Source organism: Lathyrus oleraceus, chromosome 3 (genome assembly GCF_024323335.1).
Source record: "Lathyrus oleraceus cultivar Zhongwan6 chromosome 3, CAAS_Psat_ZW6_1.0, whole genome shotgun sequence".
Classification (NCBI taxonomy): Eukaryota; Viridiplantae; Streptophyta; class Magnoliopsida; order Fabales; family Fabaceae; genus Lathyrus; species Lathyrus oleraceus.
This window is the reverse complement of record NC_066581.1, coordinates 391,323,770-391,335,577: the sequence shown is the minus strand read 5'-3', so window position 1 is coordinate 391,335,577 and position 11,808 is coordinate 391,323,770.

Sequence of the window (11,808 nt, the reverse complement as noted above, 5' to 3'; positions counted from 1 at the left end):
TATTTGCAATGGATGGCCAATATTGTGCCTGTGCCAAAGAAAGATGGAAAAGTCTGCATGTGTGTTGATTATAGAGATTTGAATAAAGCCAGTCCGAAAGATGATTTCCCTTTACCACACATTGATATGTTGGTAGACAATACTGCTAAATTCAAAGTCTTTTCGTTTATGGATGGTTTTTCCGGATATAATCAGATCAAGATGGCACCCGAATATATGGACAAGACCACATTCATTACACCTTGGGGAACATTCTGTTATAGAGTGATGCCTTTCGGTCTAAAGAATGTTGGTGCAACTTACCAAAGAGCAATGACTACTTTTTTTCCTGATATGATGCACAAAGAGATTGAAGTTTATGTCGATGACATGATTGCCAAATCGATTGATAAAGAGGAACATGTTCAGCATTTATTGAAGTTATTCCGGCGTTTGAGGAAGTATAAACTCCGCTTGAATCCCAATAAGTGTACTTTTGGCGTTCATTCTGGTAAGTTGTTGGACCTTATTGTCAGCGAGAAGGGTATTGAAGTTGATTCTGCCAAGGTCAAAGCAATACAAGAGATGCCTGCGCCCAAAAATGAGAAGCAAGTAAGAGGTTTTCTCAGCCGCTTGAATTATATTTCCATATTCATTTCCCACATGACTGCCACATATGCGCCTATATTCAAGCTTCTTCAGAAATATCAGTCTTGTGATTAGACAGAAGAATGCCAGAAAGCTTTTGACAGTATCAAAGAATATTTGCTTGAACCTCCGATTTTGTTTCCACCTGTTGAAGGACGACCGTTGATCATGTATTTGACTGTGCTTGAAGATAGTGTGGGTTGTGTTCTTGGTCAGCAAGATGAGACTGGAAAGAAAGAATTTGCAATTTACTACCTCAGTAAGAAGTTCACCGACTGTGAGACTCGGTATTCTATACTTGAGAAGACTTGTTGCGCATTGGCTTGGACTGCTAAGCGTCTGCGTCAGTATATGTTGAATCATACCACTTGGTTGATATCCAAAATAGATCCAATCAAGTATATATTTGAGAAGCCTGCTTTAACTGGGAGAATTGCCCGTTGGAAGATGTTGTTATCAGAGTATGATATCGAATACCGATCTCAGAAAGCGATCAAAGGTAGTATCTTGGTTGACCATTTGGCTCACCAACCAATTGAAGATTATCAGTCAGTGCAGTATGATTTTCCTAATGAAGAGATTTTGTACTTGAAAATGAAAGATTGTGATGAACCATTGCTTGAAGAAGGGCCAGAACCTGGTTCCCGTTGGGGCATGGTATTTGATGGAGTTGTTAATCAATATGGAAATGACATTGGGGTAGTGATCATTACTCCTCGAGGCACGCATCTACCATTTATAGCTAGATTAACTTTCAAGTGTACAAACAATATGGCAGAATATGAAGCTTGCATTATAGGGCTTGAAGAGGCCATGAATCTCAGAATCAAATATTTGGATGTCTTCGGAGATTCCGCTTTGGTTATGAATCAGATCAAGGGTGAATGGGAGATGAATCAACCCGGTTTAATACCATATAGAGATTATGCGAGGAGGATTTCAACTTTCTTTACAAAGGTTGAGTTTCATCATATCCCTCGAGATGAAAACTGGATGGCAGATGCTCTTGCAATGTTGGCGTTAATGATTATAGTGAAGTATTGGAATGAAGTTCCCAATTTATCTGTGATGTGTCTTGATAGACCCGCTCATGTGTTCGCTATTGAAGAAGTCAAAGACGAGAAGTCGTGGTATTACGACATCAAATGTTTCCTCCAAAGTCAGATTTACCCACCTGGGACATCTTTGAAAGATAAGAAGACTTTGAGAAGATTAGCCGGTAATTTCTACTTGAATGGTGATATACTGTACAAGAGAAACTTCGACATGGTTTTGCTCAGATGCGTGGATAGACCCGAAGCAGATTTGTTGATGACTGAAGTGCATGAAGGTTCCTTTGGTACTCATTCCAATGGACATGCAATGGCAAAGAAGATGTTGCGAGTATGTTACTATTGGCTGCCAATGGAATCTGACTGTTGCAAGTTTGTGAAGAAATGCCACAAGTGTCAAATTTATGCTGATAAGATTCATGTTCCTCTGACACTTTTGAATGTTATTTCTTCCCCATGGCCCTTCTCCATGTGGGGAATTGATATGATTGGGATGATTGAGCCCAAAGCTTCGAATGGACATCGTTTCATTCTGGTCGCAATTGACTACTTCACCAAATGAGTTGAAGCGGCATCGTATGCGAATGTGACCAAGCAAGTTGTTGTGAGGTTAATCAAGAATCAGATCATATGCCGTTATGGTGTGCCAAGCAAGATCATTACTGACAATGGATCGAACTTGAATAACAATATGGTGGAAGCTCTTTGCAAAGATTTTAAGATTGCACATCATAATTCTTCTCCCTACAAACCTAAGATGAATGGGGCTGTTGAAGCTGCGAATAAGAACATTAAGAAGATTATTCAAAAGATGGTTGTCACAAATAAGGATTGGCATGAGACGCTCCCGTTTGCTTTGCGTGGGTATTGTACATCCGTCCGTACTTCAACATGGGAAACCCATTTCTCTCTTGTGTATGGTATAGAAGCAGTGCTCTCCGTAGAGGTTGAGATTCCTTCATCATGTGTGCTCATGGAAGCCAAGTTGACTGAGGCTGAATGGTGTCAGACCAGGTTTGATCAGCTGAATTTGATTGAAGAGAAGAGATTGAATGCCATATGCAATGGTCAGTTATATCAGCAGAGAATGAAGAAAGCTTTTGATAAAAAGGTCAAACCTCGTGTGTTCAGAGAAGGTGACCTTGTGCTCAAGAAGATTCTATCGTTCAAACCAGATTCAAGGGGAAAATGGACTCCTAACTATGAAGGCCCATATGTTGTCAAGAGAGCCTTTTCAGGTGGTGCTTTGATTCTTACAACTATGGATGGTGAAGAGTTCACTCGTCCTGTGAACGCAGATGTAGTCAAGAAATACTTCGCCTAGAAAAGAAAGAACAACTCGCTAAGTTGAAAACCCGAAAGGGCAGCTTAGGCAAAAAAGAGCGTCTCGGTGGATTGAAAACCCGAAAGGGCGATCCAGGCAAAAATTAGGGATTTATGGCAAGTAACTAAAGTCTACTGATCGTCCAATTTTGGAAAGACTTCGTTGAGCACAAGGGTTGACGTCAATTCATCATCCCAGCAGCGGTCAAGAGCACAATGGATATCAAAGGATTGGTAGAAGGATTAAGGATCATTTGTATTCAATGTAGCCATTTTCCAGGTAAATTACCATTTTCAACTTTGTAAAACTCTATGGAGTCTTGTCATTTACAAACTACCATTCCATTAAATAAAGTTGAGCTTTTATCCAGTTGTTGCTACTCTTATTTACTTAAGCCAATAGTTTAAATTTTATTATGATCATTTTGAAAATTTAAATTTTTAATCAAAATCGTTTTCTCTCAAAACATATATAATCAAAAAAAATTCAAAGCAATTAAAAAGGAAGTATCAACAGCACTTCAAGAGCAGCAAGTCCTTAAGTGTTAAGCATCAGAGGTTCCCCCAAGCAGTTGACTCTACAGGTATCCCTAGTTGTCTATGTCGTTCTGGTCCCCCTGCGGAATGTTTGTTCCCTGGCGGAGTTCCAATTCTTTTTCCCAGCTAAGTTGGTTGATTCAGTACCTTGTGGCGTATTATTTCCCCGACAGTGTTTATGTTTTTCCCAACAGGGTTGATCTTCAGCAGAGTGAGATCTTTTTCCCAGTAGATCGCATTGGTTTCCCCACCAGTCGCCATCTGACTCGCTCCCAGTCAGAGTTTCCTCCTGGTTTCTGAGCAGCTATTTGTGTTTATCTTCTGCATGGTTGTCTCCCATTTGATATGGTGTTGACCTAAAATTCCTTGCAGACTCGATAAATTCGCCTCTCCTCAGCAGATCTCCTCCCTCGGCTAGTTTTGAGCCTTTGGTTTGTGACTTCTCTGTTCTCTAGCAGTTGTCTCCCTCTTTTTGTGGATTGACCAAGGATTGTATCAATGATTCAAATTCTTTGCGACACCTTTGTATCCTTTGTGATCATTTTGTCAGCATAATCATCATATACATATACATTCATATAATTTCATAATTGCATATTTGCATATTTGATTAACTTGTTGGTTTGAGATTCTCATTCTTTGTATGGCAGTACTTTATCCCCATAAAAAATTTGGTGTCTGTCCTCCCTCAATTGTAGAGCGTCAGCCCCTTAGGCAGAAAGACTTTAACCTTTCTTCTCTTCCCCACTGAGTTGTTTCCTCGTGGATGATTATTACTTCAGTTTCCTCCCCAATTAATTATCTTGATGGAATCACTCCCCTTGAGTTATGTCCTCAATGGGTTGAGTCTTGATTGACTGTTTATTTCTAGCTCTTACCTAGATAGATGCTTCAAGTCTCCTAAGAGTTTATTACCCAGTAACTGGTAATATTCTTCTTAGTTTGTAGTTTGTTACTTATTGCCCAATAAATGGCAAAAGTATCCCTGTTTTCTCCTCGGTAGAGTCCCCAGTGGATCCGATTCCCCAGGAAGTATATCCTTGATATGTTTACCCTAACCGGTGACTGATATCTTTCTCTCCCCTGCCTGAGTTTATCCTTGATATGTTCATCCTAACCGATGACGGATATTCTCACCCTTGGTATTGTACCCAGTAAAAGGTAGTTGTAATCCCTATTCTTGTTTCCCAGAGAGTTAATCCTTGATATGTTCATCCTAACCGATGACGGGTTTCCTTCTCTTTACGGTCTTCTACCCAGTAACCGGTAGTTGTAAATCCTTCTTTTGTCCCCTTCGTAGAGTTTATCCCTAATATGTTTACTTTAACCAGTGACGGATTCTCTCTCATGGTATTCTATCCAGTAACTGATAGATGTAATTCTTATGTTTCCTCCCCTCTTAGAGTATATCCTTGATATATTCATCCTAACCGGTGACGGATTTTCTCTTTGATGGTCCTCTATCCAGCATTCAATAGATGTAATTCCTACTTTTTGTTCAGTTGGTTTATCCTTGATATGTTCATCTTAATCGATGACGGGTATCCTCCTTGACGTTTCCCAGGAAAGTCTATCCTTGATATGTTCATCTTAACCGATGACGGATTTTCTTCCCTGTTGAGTTTATCCTTGATATGTTCATCCTAACCGATGACGGATATTCTCACCCTTGGTCTTCTGCCCAGTAACTGGTAGTTGTAAATCCTATTTTCTGCAGTTTTCCCCAGCAAGGCTATTCTTACCCAGTAACCGGTAATGAATATTCCATTATGTTGGTTCCCAACGAGTCATCCTTGATATGTTGGTCCTAACATATGACGGATGTTCTCTCTGTTAGATCTTTATTATCTCCTCACCTAGTAACAGGTAGTAGATAATAGATTTTTGCTCCTCCTGTGTTGAAGTTTATTGCTTCCCCAGTTGAGTTGAGTGCGCATTTCCTTAGTGAAATCGCTTTTCCTGCATGATTCAAGTACTTCATTGTTATCCTGACTTACTCGTATCCCCTGCAAATGTTTTATTCCCCGGCTGAGTCTTTTCCATGTTTGCATGGAATTCCTCGAGTCCCCCCAGCAATTTTAAGTCATAGCATGGCCTACGCATACCTCTTTTATCCCCCCAGAGTCTCTATTTCCCGAGTGAGTTTTCCTCATGGAATGCATTATACTCCTGCGAATTTTCGGTCTCTCTGATTTCTTTTCCTTTGTGGCAATATTTCCCCACAGGGCATTAACTTTTGCATTCATATCATATGCATCATGAGGTCTCTTAGGGACCAAAATTTGTTTCTATAGGTTGTTATTTAAGCCCATTCTACTTAGTCGACATGAAGATTTTAAGATTCGCCTCCTTAGTTAGAATGTCCTTAAATAAGGGCAGGTTTCTACTCGATTCTAACTTAAGTATTCACCTTTTGTTACTTCTGCATCACTCACACCTTGTAACTAGGACTTGAGTAACTAAGGGATAATAACAATGTATGGAAACATGTCACTTGAGTGCATCCACTCAACAAATCACTATCCGAATTCATGAAACATCAATCCCCGAACGGACTTACGTCTTAGCCATACTCGGTTCACACATGCTCGTATGATTCGATTTTCATGGTGGATATCGGGTGCTCTATAAGGCTTAATCCCCAGTTCAAGCGACAGTCACCCGTATGGGACTCTAACCCACTTAGTGTATCTTTCACCATATGGGACTCTAACCCACTTAGGTGTCCACCTTTCCCCCATGTCCACCATGGTTGGGGCTCAAACCCAATTGAGGCACGAATCATTGGTGTCACATCCATACTTACTGCTTTACCTAAGCCCTCGAAGTGGTATGTGCACAATCACAAGTAACTCCAAATACGTGATTAATTCTCAATAACAAACAAGGAATTTTGGAACAAATATTCCTCACCAAATATAAACCAATTCTCAGGATATGATATCAATTCTCATGGCATCATAACATGATTCATTCTCATACATAAATCACACATGTTCCATACAAATCATGTTAATGTATCATTCTGTGACTACTTGTTCGTTGTACACACCACGGTACGACTACGTCCAAGCATCACTATCTAAATCATTCCATGACTTAAGTTATCTTTCTAAGTCGTTTACCTAGAATTCTCCTAGGTTTACCTCACTCATAAGTTTTAGTCATATTATTTAACCAATACGATCAACCAATCATATCATAATCGGCACAATAACAATTCATGCATAGGTTATGAAATGCATCACATAAGAAACACAAAAACAATTCATAACCATTTATAACCAATACACACAATACCCATGGCATCCCATGGTCTATTCTTATCACTTGATGAGGTATTGGATTCACTTTCCAATGTATTCAACCCCATAAAAATAGGAGGCACGATTCTCGTCTTAAGATGGAGACAGGGAACCAATTCATTTCACAATCAAGTATACCAGAAGCACACAAAATATCAAGAAGAATGAAGCTAAATTTTCAAAAGAGCTACCATAGGCTCTAGAGCCGTTAGGATGCCTTGGTTTATTTATATGAGCAAAATAAATCGAAAGCTAAATGGAAATTGATAAGAAGTCAACGATTTTAGACATAGACGAAGCCACATTGCCACTATTCTAGGCAGTGCTACAATTTATTTCAAATGTCATATATGAGTATAATAATGTAAAATCATATAGACCATAGTGTATATGCAATCTGTAGCGGGGTATTCGTTACCATTAGAGATATTGACTAAATCCAAGGTAAATCATACAAGTCGAGTCGCCACCGCACTTCTATTTATCCAAAGCAATGGTTAGAAAGCGAACAAAAACCTAATAGTTTTAACAAAAACTAGTAAAAGAAGACAGAGATCTGGGTAAGGGGGTTGGTTATGCAATGGGAAGGTGTTAGGCACCCAAAACATCCTAGTGTCGCATCCGCGAAAAACAACCGGCGGGCTAAAACAAAAACAACACAGAGCCGCCACTGCGCGTTATTTATCCCAAGATAGGGAAAGGAAACGCTCAGAGAAACCTGGGAAAAGCATGGTCTCGCGACCAAAGAGAAAGGGTAAGGGAGTCGGTTACGCAAGGGGAAGGTATTAGCACCCCTCACGTTCGTCGTACTCGACAGGATCCACGCTCTAAGAAAAGAAAAGGTTGCTAAAACACCACACACACACGCACCGAAGACAACACAGATGGGGTTAAGAGAAAGAGAGCTCGATAGGACGCCGCATCCTATGCCTACGTATCTCGTCTGGAACGAGAATCAGAGCTGCCGTAGTTCGGCTCACGCACGCCAAACAAGCAAACACAAACACAGGCAAACTGGGAGCCTGAATACCAATCACTGGGCTTACATCAGCATCCGAACCAAAACACACACAAAAAGGCAAACGTGGAGCCCGACCGCCAATCACTGGACTTACATCGGCATCCGAACCAAACACACGCACACTAGAACCTGAATGCCACTCGATGGACTTACATCAGCTTCCAAGCACACAACAACCAAACAAGTTAATAGGGAGTTGGGAACTCGAGCCTATAACTGTCAAGCACACACACAAAAAGAAAAAAAAGTGCCCGGAGAGACCTCGCACGGTCTCCTGCCTACATACCTCGTCTGGAACGAGGATCAGGGCGATGTAGTTCCCCTGAAAGGGAAAGAAATTCTAGCCAGAAACCAAGGGGAGACACACTACTAGGGAGCTGGACTCGAGCCTAGTGTTATCATGCATCATTGCCCTATGTTGTGGTTTCTACCTACTTGCGCAACAGCAAGCTAATCCTATCCAGGAAGAAAGCAAGCATGCAAGCATCAAACAAAATAAAACAAACATTTCAAACAATTATTCACAAAACACACACTATATCCAGTCAAGTGAGGCTCAAACAAGGGTGGACTGCCGAAGCAAGTCATCTGTACAGAGGTAGAGTTAGCTCTTAACCTTGCCATTGAGAGGCTAAGGTGAAGCTGATGAAAGGTGAGTGAAGATTAGACTTCACAGCTCTTATCCCAGTTCAGGGAGAGCTTCAGACAAAGGAGCGTGGGTCCAGAATGGAGGGACCCTTCTACGCTCAAGACTCTGACACAACTGTACAAAGTACAAGATCTTGGGTTTGTATCCCAATGCATCAACACAGTGGTGTGAGCAGAGGGACGACTCAACAGAATAGCGGGGGATAGATTGCATATCCCTTGGATTCCGCCAATTGCCTCATAGAGGTCTTTACCTGCTTGGCACAAAAGTAAACAATTACAAACATCGCCTCTTAAGGAGGACTTCAGACAGTTGCCTGGCCAGGTAACAGGCCAGGTCTTCCAGACTACATGAAGTATAGAGATTCTACCTCAACTGGTTAAAAAACCAAGCAGCAGCAAGCAAGTTCTTAAAGAACTGTAAGCGACTAAATGTACCTCTTGGAGACGGAAGCATTGGATTCGTGCGTTTTTTGCTCCAATTATGTGAAACAGACGGAGCTTATTGACGAGAAAGATGTTTGAAGTGATTAGATTAGCTCGAAACAGCTCCAAGTGCGAGAATCATGAAGTTGCCATTGTTGTGCAAGGTATGAACAGTCCTTGATCTTGATGCCTTTGCCACGAATTCACCAAAACAGATGTAGAGCAAGGTATGTGGAAGATGAATCAAAAAGAATTACTCAATTTGGTTGAGAATTGATGAAGATTGATGAAAAAAAGTGATGAAGATTTTTGGAGAATTTGGGAGAAAATGGAGGGAAAGTTTGTTAGATTTCTTGGAATGTGAAATTATGATTAACATTCTGTTATGATTAGCATCTTATACTTCACCTTAATCATCCTCTTAATCACAAATTAGCAAAAATGAGTTTAATTAGTGTAATGTGAAACTTAAGTGCAAGTCCAAAAATGCCCTTGCCAAATATTACACCATGACAGCTCATGACAGCTCAAACATCTTCTAAATGTCATTTGGAGTGTGTTGCAAAAATCCTCATCTCAAAATTCCATGTATTTCTCAACTTGGACCATTTTGCCCTTGGATTTTAATTGATGCACTTGAAAATTGACCTTTTGCATTGACCATTTTTGATGAATTTTGATTATGCACCATGAAAGTACATGTGAAATGGAGTTTGCTCATAAAAAGATCATCCATTTTGGACCTTCCATGTGGAAGTTATGCCACCTTGATTATAGGTCTTTCTGGAAAATGAATGGACCATAACTTGCCAACCATACATGAGAATTTCAAGTTCTTGGACTTTTTGGAAAGGTAAGACCAAGATCTACAACTTTCATGTTAAACAAATTTTCATTTGAAGCTTTTTTGGACACGTAATTTTGTGGTGAAAAACTTTCCATTTTTGGAAAGTTCCATTACAAGTCACTTTCCTTTTTTTGGCAATTTTTCTCCTGACTTTATTTTCTTCATTCTTGAGCTTTGACATGTCAAATGACACTTGTTTCGACATGAATGAAGTGTATCCAACTCTCTCCCACCTCCAAATCCATAAAATCAAGCACAGTTGACTTCTTCAGCTGATAGATGAATTTGGCAATGCACTGATCCAATTGAGCCCCAATCCTCTGATGAAATGGCTCAAGGATGAAACCCTAGCCTCAATAAGCTCAATATAATCATGAAATGATCCCCATATCCATTATAGACCCCATCTCCTTGCTATGCCCTGATTGGCCCAATGCAACTGATTAGGGTTGACCAGTGGTCAAAACCCTAATCTCAAGGTAGCTGATCAAACCCTTGATGATGACAAGACCATGATGATGATGATGTATCATTTCAATCAAGATGAAAATCCACCTCCTTGAGAAATCACAAAACCCTAATTTGGACCACCATATCCTCAGATGATTAGTGATCCAATCCAATGAAACCCTAGCTTGCACATAACCTCTCCATCTTCTGATCAAGACTTAGGAGGATGACTTGCACAATGTGACCACATGATATGCAACATGCAATGCCTAATGTCCTAAAATGATATGCAAATATGTTAAGCCAGTCCCAAAAGAGGAGGGCAAACTTTGAGGTGTTACAGCTGCCCCTATTCAATCCACTGTGAACCTGTCGATATGAATAGCCTCGGCTTTCAGATGATCAGGATGAAGAGTGATTGAATACCAAGAACAGACGAACAATTTGCACTCTGATGGGAAAATAATTAACAATGCCTGTCAGAATCAGCAAAGAAACAATCTTGAAGAAACGTCCATCTGGAACGGAGAAAGTCAGCCTGATCACCGAAACAAAACGTCGACCTGTATACCAAAATAAATGGTAACACAGGGATAACCATGGCCTGAACACCACATCCGCTGGGGATTACTATCTCTCTTTTTTTGCTTTTCTTGAACCCCGAAATTTCCTTTCTAACTGATAATCTTTTTTCATTTTCTTGAACCCCGAAAAGTTTTTTCTTTCGCGCCAATGATCCCCGATCACTGCATTTGAACCCCGATATTGTTTGCCAAAATAATGAACCCCAATCTCCAGAAAACACCTCGTGTCTCCTTTTCTCCATTTGAACCCCAGTCGCCTGACGATAACTTGCGATCGCCATTGTGAACCCCATTCTCCAGAAAATGCCTCAACATTTCCCTTTCTCCATTTGAACCCCGTTCTCCAGAAAATGCCTCAACATTTCCCTTTCTCCATTTGAACCCCGTTCTCCGCTTTCTTGTGATAATTCCGCTGGCAACATCGGAAATAACACCAAACACCACTCTGATGGCGACATATCAGAGGGTATACCTTCACAAAAGGAAGGTAACATGTGCATCTCTTCCTCAGAAGACACCCATAACGACCTCCATTGGCCTCAGCCAAAGTCTAAGGTGACACATGAACAGAAGATAATCCTTCGGACCTCATCCAGGATATAATCTTCAACTCCAATCTCCATTTGGACCCCGATCTCCAGAAAATGTCTCAACATTTCCCTTTCTCCATTTGAACCCCGCTCTCCAGAAAATGCCTCAACATTTCCTTTTCTCCAGTTGAACCCCGATCTCCAGAAAATGTCTCAACATTTCCTTTTCTCCAGTTGAACCCCAAAATCGCGTTGATCGCGTAACATCCTTTGATTTCACTTCCATCTCCGTCCGACAGAAAAAACTCATCCAGTATCGCACTACTGGGGAACCTTGTTGATCTGACATCATGATGCTAGACTCCTCAGAGTAACAACTTCAACCAGACACTGACTAATGACTGGGAAGAAACTCGACGTTTACTGGACATCGAACAATGATCGACCAGACATTAATG